Source organism: Chinchilla lanigera, unplaced genomic scaffold (assembly GCF_000276665.1).
Source record: "Chinchilla lanigera isolate Chin_1 unplaced genomic scaffold, ChiLan1.0 scaffold00033, whole genome shotgun sequence".
Lineage (NCBI taxonomy): Eukaryota > Metazoa > Chordata > Mammalia > Rodentia > Chinchillidae > Chinchilla > Chinchilla lanigera.
Window position 1 is genome coordinate 21,746,457 of NW_004955434.1, and position 10,379 is coordinate 21,756,835.

Consider the following 10,379-nt stretch of genomic DNA (forward strand, 5'->3'; position numbering starts at 1 on the left):
CGCGCTGCCGGGGACCTCCAGCCCCGCCACAGGGAGCCCGATCGGGCCGCGGCGCCCTCCCCACCCAAAGCCGGAGTCCCGGGGCGCGGGGACTGGGGCACCGCCGCGCTCTGGGGCGCGACCTCACGCCCCAAGCCGGTCCAACCCCCACCACCGCGGTCTACCTTCATCTCGAAGCCGCCGCTCGCCCTCCCGCGCCACGAAAAAGAGGCCCGACTTCCGCTTAGCCCAGCTCACATAGCGCTCTCAGTTCTCGCGAGAGTAGGGCACGCTTGGGAAAGCGGAAGTGAGGACGAGGCGGGCGCACTTCCGGGGTGGGGTCAGCGAGCGGCGGCTGGAGGAAGGTCTCGGATGGCGCGTCCGCGGCCGTCGTGCGCGGCCGGTCTCGGCCGACGGGCTCGCCGTGGTGAGCGTCATCGTCTCGCAGCGAGGGCCCTCTGCGCCCCGTGTGTCGGTACACAGCGGGCCGGCCCGGCCCCTGGCGTTCTGACGCGGTGGTGTTAAAGCGGGCAGGCACACCGGAGTTGGACTTCCCTCGGGCTGTCCTCCCGCCGGGCGCGGCCCCAGCCCCGCGGGTTCCCGGCGAGACGTCCTGAGAGCCGTGGCTGGCCTTTTCTTTACAGATACTGCGTCGCTAGGCGTGGTGGCGCTCGCCTGTAATCCCAGCCCTCGGGAGGCCGAGGCAGGAGGATCGCCGCGAGTTCGAGGCCAGCCTGGGCAGTATACAGAGCAAGACCCTGTCTCCAAAACACTGGGTCATCCGCTTGGCTTTGCAGTATTTTCTGTAATATCACGGAATGTCGCCCTCGTACCGCTAGTCAGCACACACTGTACCACTCGGCTGCACGCCCAGCCGCGACAATCTTTAAATCGCAAAACTGCATCCCTTCCCCGCCAGTTAAATAACGTACAAACTCTGCACCGTAACCTCACAAAGTCCAGCCTTAAGCTCATCTGTTGCCATATCTAATGCCATGCGGGTCTTTCAGATTAAATGTGGCCTCTTGTGAGAAGATTTTACTGTACTACCCTGATTCGCCGGCACAGTTTTCCTTTGTAGCACAGTTTTCCTTTGTAGCGCATAATCGCGGTATATAAGCCATTCGTGTATGGTCCGCTGCACTGGCCGGGGAGTTTGGTCAGGGCGCGTGTCTTCCTTCTGGTGCACTCAGGATGCAGCTACGTGCACACAGCACACAGTAGGAAATGCTCAGGAGATGTTCGTTAAGTGCTTACTACAGCTCCGGTGTGTATGAGCTTGTTAAAATGTGGTAGTGTGGTACCAGCCCGCAGAGGAACAAATACATCTTGAAACAGCAGTGATACAATTCTTAGTACAGAAAGACGTAGGGAAAATAACCGTGCCTTCACTTAGTCCTCCAGAACATTCCTGGAAAGACAGGCTGGGAAGCCCAGGCATCTGTCTCCAAAGCCCACGTGTTAAGTCAGTACCTTTAAGGAAGTAACATTTATTGCTTATTACAAATTTACTCCATATTTTTTCTTAAAAAAAGAAGTGTAAGCAGGATGTGCTGGTGGTGCCTGTGACCCCAGCTACTCAGGAGGGCGAGCAGGAGGATCGCAAGTCCACACCCAGCGCAGGCGACTTACCGGGTCCCAGAGTTGTGAAAACAGAACCGGGACTGTAGTTCAGTGGCAAAGTATTTGCCTAGCAAGTGTGCGGCCTTGGATTCAAGGCCCATTTCTGGAAAAATTTGTATTCTAGATAACCAAGTAATTTCTAACTTCCCGGATGATTGTATAACAGCTTCTGCTTCGCTGTCACACCCGTTAGGCCTACCCCACACCTTCCCTGCATCCTGTGTAATCGTTGCATTAGTGTATAAAACACTGGTGAAATGCTCTTACTAGCCTGTGTGTAATGTTCATTGCTGATGTGAAGTTAACACGACGGAATCACTGTACAGTGAAGGATGCAGCGGCCTTCACTAATTCACAGTATCGCGATCCCTTCCCGTAGTTCCAGAGGCTGCCACTGCCCTGAAAGGAGACCCTGTAGCTCGTTAGGCAGCTGCTTCCCAGTCCTTATTTCCTGTGGCTTCTGCCAACCTCCGGTCGGTGTTCCACCGCTATGGATTTACCTGTTCTGTATATTTCCTGTAAATGGAATCATACAATAGAAGTTTTTGTGTCTGGCCTCTGATGCTTTTGAAATTTGTCCATGTAGTGGCATGTGTCAATACTGCATCCCTATTTGTGACTAAGTAATATTCCACTACGTGTGCAGGCTCCAATTTATCCATTAATCCTTTGGTGGACATTGGGCTATTTCCACCTTTTGTCTGTTGTAAATAGTGCTGCTATGTTTGAATACCTATTTTCAATAATTTTTGGTATAACCTAGAAGTGACTTTGTGGCTCATCTAGTGAGTCTGTGTTGAACTTCTGGAGGAACTGTAACGCTCTATTCCTCAGTGTCTGAACCATTTTACATTCCCGCCAACAACACGTGAAGGCCCCAGCTTCTCTGCGTCCTAGCCAGCGCTTCATGTTCTGTGTTATTTGGGTTTTTAAAATTATTGTAGCTGTCCTGCTGTAGTATGATATAGTACTGCATTACGGTATTTCTCCAATAACTACAATGCTCAACTTTTTTTCATATCTTTATGGCCTTTTATATCTTTTTTGGATAAGATCGTACCCTTTCCTTCCTTTTCTGGCCCCAGTTTTTATCCTTTCACTTTGTTTTTGGTGGCACTGGGAATTGAACCCAGGGACTTTACACTGAGCTCCATCCCAAGCGCTTTTGATTTTTGAGACAGGGTCTCATAAGTGACTAAGCTCCCTAGGCTGGGCTTGAATTTGTGATCCTCCTGCCTCACCCTTGAAGAATCCTGGGGTTACAGCCATTTGTCACCACTGACTTCTTCCTTTTTAAAGCTGACTAATATATTGTACACAACCATATTTAGATGGAAATTTGCTGCCACCTCTTGGCTACTGTGAATATTGTCAGTAATGCTGCGAACATTTCATCAGTGTGAAAATATCTCTTTGAGACCCTGTTTCTAATTCTTCTGGAAATATAACAAGAAGTGTGACTCCTGGATCATGTGGTAGATCTATTTTTAACTTTGTTCTTATGCTTTTTGAGACAGGGTCAGGCTGGCCTTGAACTCACTATATAGCCTGGGCTGGCTTCAAACTTGGGGCAGTCCTCTTGCCTCAGCCTCCAGAATGCTGGGATTATAGGTGTGTGCCACCATGCTCAGGTTATTTTTAATTTTTTGAGGAACTTCCATGTTTTTTGTAATGGCTTTACCAATTTACAGTTGTGTCAAAAGTACGTAAGAGTTGTTTGATCATTTTAAAAATTAGGTTGTTTTTCTGATTGAGTATAACACTTCTTTATATATTCAGGACAGGTATGTGACATGCAAGTATTTTCTCCCATTCTGTAGGTTGTTGTACTCAGGGTTTGCAAAGGAAACAGTTTAACACAGGACACATAATTTATAAGATTATAATATTCACCCTATGAGTCAAATGCAAAAGAGTGCTGGAGATCTGTCCACACCACTGGAGACCCAGAGAATCCAGCTTGAGGGCCTGGCTTCCATGTCAGTGTCCTACACGAGTCCAGCTGAAGACCTAGAGCCCATGACTGTCTTCCATCAGTCCAGCTGGAGCCCTAGAGCCTGCAACAATGTCTCATGCAAGTCTGCATTAAGGATCTGCACTGGGAAGGCCCAAAGGGCAGTGGTGGAAGCCAGAAAGTCTGCACCAGCCAGATGAAGGATCTGTGCCAGCAGGCTGAGGGATCTGCACTGGAGCTGGGACGTGATGCTCCAGGTAAGGACCAGAGCTCCCTGAAACAACCACAGCCATCCTCACCGACAGCAAGCTCCCAGGCTTCCCTGATAAGAGCCGAGTTCCCATCAGGAAGGCCAGCACGACAGGCTTCTCCAGGAGAATCAGCAGCACCCCTCTTCCTCTCCAGTTCTCTTCTTCACACTGCTGGCAACGATCCCCAGGCGGCCTCCCACACCCAGCACCACGCTGGTTCAGTTCAGCTGGGGGTTACAAGTTGACCACCCGTTGTCAATCCACCAGAGTTGTCTTTCTGGTTTCTTTCTTTTCTTCTTCCTCTTCCTTTTTTTTTGGTCTTTTTTGGGGACAGTTTACTATGCAGTTCAGGCTGGCCTTGAACTCACTTTGTAGCCCAGGCTGGGCTCCAACTCGAGATGATCCTCCTGCTTCAGCCTCCTGAGTGCTGGGATTACAGGCCTATGCCACCACACCCGGCTCTACTTTATTGATACTGTCCTCTGAGGCAAAAAAGCTTTAAATTTTGAGGAAGTCCACTTCTGTTAGATAGAAAACATGCTTTTGGTGTCATTTAATACTACGTTGCCTAATCATTGTATATTTCAAAAAGATGAAAGGATATTGAATGTTTTACTACAAAGAAATGATAGATATGCTTACTCTGATTTGAACAATAAGTGTATACATTTATTGAAACATCACATGGTACTCCATAAATGTGTATAGTTTTTTGTGTCAACTAAAAAATACTTTTTCAACCAGTGCCACATGTTTGTTATTGCAGTACTGAGGGAGACTGAGGCAGAAGCATCACAAGTTCAAGTCCTACCTGAGCAAGTTCACACACCCTTGTTTCAAAATAAAAAATATAAGAGGGCTGGGGATATAGCTCAATGAACCAGTACCTCCCCCACAAACACAATCATAAAGTTTATTTCTACATTTCTACTCTAATCTTAGATTTATTTATTTATTTGTTTGTCTGTCTGTATTGGGGACTGAACCCAGGGCATCACATCTGCTAGGCAAGCGCTTTACTACTCTATTGCCCAGGCTGGTCTCACATTTGGAATTCTCCTGCCTCGGCTTCCTGCATACCTGGGGTGATTGATCTGGTGTAGCTCGTATGTTACTCATCGATCTCTTTTGAGTTACATTTTTTTGAGACACGACTTCGCTATGCTGCCCAGGCGGGTCCCAAGCTGATGGACTCAAGCAGTAACCCTGCTTCCGCCTCCAAGGGGCTGTGTCTAGGTGCACAGCTGTTGCGCCCCTCCACGTTAATTTGTAAATGCAGTGTGAGGTGGGGAGTCCAGCCTCGTTCTTGTACGTGTGGGGCTCCTGTTTTTCTAGCCCCGTTTGTTGAAAAGACTCTTTCCTCACTGGATGGTTTTGCCACTCTTGTTGAAAATCAGTTGCCATAGACGTGTGGGTTTTGGGGAAAACTCTCAGTTCTATTTTATGGTCTGTATGTCTGTTCTGTGCGGATTCCACCCTGTTTTTATTGATTCATTTTTTGGGGGATGGGGGCTCGCTGTGTTGCCCAGGCTGGCCTCTAGCTTGGGATCTTCCTGCCTCTGCTTGCAGAGTAGCTGGGGTCATAGCACATGCTGTCATCCCCAGCCTCATCTGTTTTGATTACCACAGTTTTGTAGTATGTTTCAAAATAAGGAAGTGTATTTCCTCCAGCTCTGCTCAGAACCCCTTGCAGTTCCGTAAGAACTTTAGGATCAGGCTGTCCTTTTATGCAACACATGCAGGTGGAATTCTGGTAGGGGTTGGATTTAATCTCTAGATCAATTATTATTTCAGAACAAACCTGAGAGGGCCGCCCTGGCACTTGGACCAGACCAGTAGCTCTCGTACAGGCTGTGAGGTCTTTCGGAAGGTCACGAACAGAAAGCGGCTGTGGAAGGGAAGGTCGGAGTGGGGCTTTTGAGCGGGAGAGTTCAGTGAAAAGGAGGGGTGGGGCTTGAGAAAGGACGGGGATAGCGTTTGTGTGTCATGGGGCTGAAGAATGATGGGAGTTACGGGCTGCAGCCATGGTTACGGCCCTTACTAACCTATTACGTCTTTGGCAGGTGTACAAGCATATAGTGCGATGGCTTAAAGCGGCCTCTGGTCAGCCAGGACCGCGGGGGTCAGCCTCCTGCGCTGCTGTCTTGATGATATTAACGCCCCGGCCCTGAGCACGAGATGTCTTTCCGTTTGTCTAGGTCTTCAGTTTCCTTCCTCAGTGTCTCGTGGGTTTCAGTGTGCAAGTCCTTCACCTCAACAGATTCCTGCATGTTTTATTCTTTCATCCCCTACTGTAATAGAATTGTTTTCTTAATCCTTCTCAGAATGTTCACTGCGGAGATACAAAAACTTTTACTTTAACATGTTGATCTTATACCCCAAAACTTTGCTCAATGTTTTATTGCATCTAGTAACTTTTTAATGGCTCCTTTGGCAGTTTCTGCATATAGGATCATGTCATTGGCAAAGAGAGATAGTTTCACCTTTTTCTTTTTTCTAATTTGTATGCTTTTCATATGTTTTTGTTGCCTGATTCTGGCTAGAACTTCCAGTACCAGGTAGAATAACTTTAGTAAAAATGAGGGTCCTGTTTTTGCAATCTTGATTATATATTTCAACAATTACCTGAAAACCTTTTTTTTTGGTACTGGGAATTGAACTCATGACCTCAGGCTTGTCAGGCAAGCACTTATGCCACTGAGCTATATCCTCTGCCCACCTAAAAACCTTTAAAGAGCACAAACAAGAGCTGGGATATCTACTCCACTTTTTTCTTCATTAATATATCTAGGTTATAGGAACCGCTTTTTCAAATCAGCTGAATGCTTTTAGCTGATGGCTGTTTGGTACCTGTGACCTACTTTGCCCGAAGGTTGTCGTTTCTCCCAGCAGACTGGGCCGTGCGCACCACTTCTTATGTGTGATGGGAAAGCTTGTGCATAAATAGCAACTTTTTGCTTTAATAAAAATGCATCACAACCTAATACTCAGCGTATGTTCAGCAACAAATAATAGATTATGTGAAATTTGCTGTTGTGGAAGTAACTTAATTCTTTCAAGTAACTTAATTGTGTTAACAGCACATGACGGTAGACCGGCTGCACAAGAAACAGTTATGTCTACCTGGCGTGGTGGCGCACCCTGTAATCCCAGCACTCGGGAGGCTGAGGCAGGAGGATCATTGCTAGTTTGGTACTAGCCTGGGCTACACAGTGAGCTCAAGGCCAGCCTGCACTGCATAGTGAGACCCTGTTTCAAAAAGACCAAAAAAACCCAAAAACCACAATTGACTTCTCTGCCTTGTGGTTCATAAATTCATTTGGCACTTACCAAAGACTGCTTTAAATTTTATTTTTTTATTTTTTATTTTTTTGGTGTCAGGAATTGAACCTAGGGCCTCCTGCTTGCCAGGCAGGCACTGTGCCATTGAGTTACAGCCCCAGCCTGCTTTAAATTTTTAAAATGTTAAAATGCAGAAGAATTTGAGTCTTGGAGGTGAGAAAACATGGTATATTGCAGTAAACAAGGGGAGGACAGGCTGGACACAACACTGCATGCCTGTAGCCCCGGCTCCGTGAGGCTGACTTGGGAACGGCCTGAGCCCGGGAGTCTGAGCCAGCCTGGCAACAGAGCGAGCCCATGCCTCAGCAAAACAAGCTAGCTGTGGTGGCGCATGCCTCTCATCCCAGCACAGGGGCGGCTGAGGCAGGAGAATCGTGAGTTCACGACCAGCCATGTTGGCACAAGCACCTACCTGGCAAGCACAACATTCTGAGTTTGATTTCTGGTACCAAAAAAATAACAAACCAGCCATGCTACAGCAAGTGCAAGGCTGGCCTGGACCAGTGAGACCCTGTCTCAAAAACAACACAGGAAAACAAAACAAAACAAAACAAAACAAAACCCATCCTAAAGCTGGATATAGAAAGAAACAAATGAGCCTAGTAACGTGTGACAGTTAAACTACACTGTCAGCCTGACCGGTTAGGAGGCTGCTGGAGAGGTGACTGGACGGCGGGTGACTGTCGGTGGCTGATGCACTGGCGCTCGTGGCTGGATTGCTGACCCGGGCGGTGGGTCACGGGGGTGCGTCTGTGGGGGGTCCCTCGCTGGCCTCTGCTTCCGGCTGTCACAACACAAGCATCTTCAGTTTGCCGCACCCTTCTGCCCTGACATCCCTGCCTTGGTGCTGGCCTCTGACAGGTGACCTCTCCTCCTACAGACTGTGGCTGTTGGACATTTTGTCCCAACAGTGGGAAAGGTGACTAATACCCAGTGTAGATCAAGTTGAAGTGTAATCAGATAAAAATACATTTCAAGAAACTTTTTTTTTGGGGGGGGGTCTTTGAGACAGTGTCTCCCTATGCAGTTCAGGCTGGCCTTGAGCTCACTTTGTAGCCCAGGCTGGCCTCGACCTTGCAACGATCCTCCTGCCTCAGCCTCCCGAGTGCTGGGATTACAGGCATGCGTCACCACGCTCAGCTCAGGAAACTTTTGAATACAGTATTCTGACTGTACTTCCTTACTGGGGGATACAGTCCAAAGATCAAATGAACTACAAAGAAATCTTGAAAATTAGATAGCAAGTTTTTAAAGCATAATTGTGTTAGTCTCACAATTCTGAAAATATTTTGCATATATTATAAGATAGAGAAAATAAATCAATTGATGTCTTGGGAACCAGCATTTTCATTGTGGGATATAAAAAATACTGAAAGCGCTGGGGAGATAGCTCAGCGGCACAGCTCCTGCTTTTGTACTGATTGCTGGTACAAAAAAGATACAGAAAGTACCATAGATGAGTCCTGTGAAATGATTTGACTCAGAAGTGTCAGTACACGCTCGTCCATGTATTTTTAAAATTACTGCTTCACGCGTCCCTTGATGGGGACTAACAGCAGTGACAGCCCATGACAGTGAGCTCAGCCAGCACCCGCAGCTTGGCTTCTAAATAAGTGGTCCCACTGGGTGCGGGGTGGGGAAAGTTCCTTAGATAATTGGGTTGGAGGGCAAAGTGAATATTTGTGCCAGAAAGAAAGAAATGTGTCAGAGACCAACAGGTCTATGTCAGAAGTCAGGGATAAAGGTCCTCAGAGGTAATGAGAAAAGCCCTCAGACAAGTCCAGAATGTAGGTTCTTCTGCAGGAGAACTGACTTAAAATCTTAAAAATCAGTGTCATAAAATGTGAAGAAGATGATGGCAGCCGTTCGGATTTAACAGTACCTGCAGGGACTGCATCGGCGCAAGGCACCGACTTTGGTCAGACCCTGGGTAGTTAAGAGTGAGGAAGGGAGCTGCGAGAGACATTTTAGGATGGACGGTGAAATGAAAGTAGATTCTATTACCAAAGTGATGTCACTTTCTAACTGTGTTACGGCTTATCTCTAGGTGCCCCCAGGCCCCAAGCACTCGTAAGTGGGGCTCTCGGGTGGCTGGGTCGCGGGCGTGGGTCGCGGGCTCGTGCACTGCTGGGCTTGCGGCTGGGCGAGCTGCTCCAAGGCCTGGTGGGAGGCGCTGCTCACCGCGCGCGGCCTGGCAGGCGCTGTCCCCCGCCCGCTCCCCATGGCTCTGCCGCCTGCCTGCCTGGCCTCGAGCTGCTTCTCCTCTGCGCCGCCCCTCTGCCGCGCTGCCCTCCTCGCAGCCAGCTGCCTCCGGCGCTGTGAGCCAAACCAGACCTCCTCTAACTCTGAGTCGGGTATTTTGTCCCAGCAATGAGCAGGTAGTTAAAACGAGACGTGAGAATGATACTGAGGTTCCGTGGAAAACATCTCTATTCTTAGGAGATGAATGGTAAAGTACTCAAAGGTGAAATATGATGGTGTTGGCATTTTATTTTCAAATAGTTTAGGTTAAAACAAGTATATGCAGTCTTCCCTCAGTATCTGTGGGGGTCGTTCTCGGAGCCCTCGTAGATGCCCAGCTTGGTGGATGCAGGACTTCCTCACGTGTAAAGGCCTTGTATCTACAGACAACCTACATGTAACTTCCTGTATACCTAAATCATCTGTACTATGTGGATAATCGTTATATTGTTACACTACAAGGAATAATGCCAAAGAAAGTGAGCCAGCAGGTGTGTAGTAGCCATGCCTATAACCCCGGCTACTCTGAAAAGCAGCGGGAGGAAGGTCATACACTTGAGGTCAGCCTGGGCAGCACAGTGAGAATCTGCCTTAAACAGAAGTGGGCTGGGGATGTACTCAGTGGACAGCACTCGCCTAGTAGAACATGATCCTGGATTCCACCCCCCGCACGCACGCACGCGTACGCACGCACGCACGCACGCGCAATGTCTACCTTCAGTACAGATGCAGTCTGCTTTCCACATATCCCGGGCAGGGAATCTGGGGGTGAGGAAGGCCGACCGCACGTGGAAAGAAGGAGAAAGCCTCAGCAGATTTCCTGAAGTGTTCGTCCTATTACTCTTCCTGCTTTTCTTTGTTTCTGAAATTTTCTAGTAGAAAGTCGACAAATAAAGGTTTAAGACGTGAAATGGGTTAAAATTAACAGGTGGCAGGAAAGGAGAGAGGTGTAGAGTCCAGACTGACAGCTGACCGCGTGGGGACTTGGA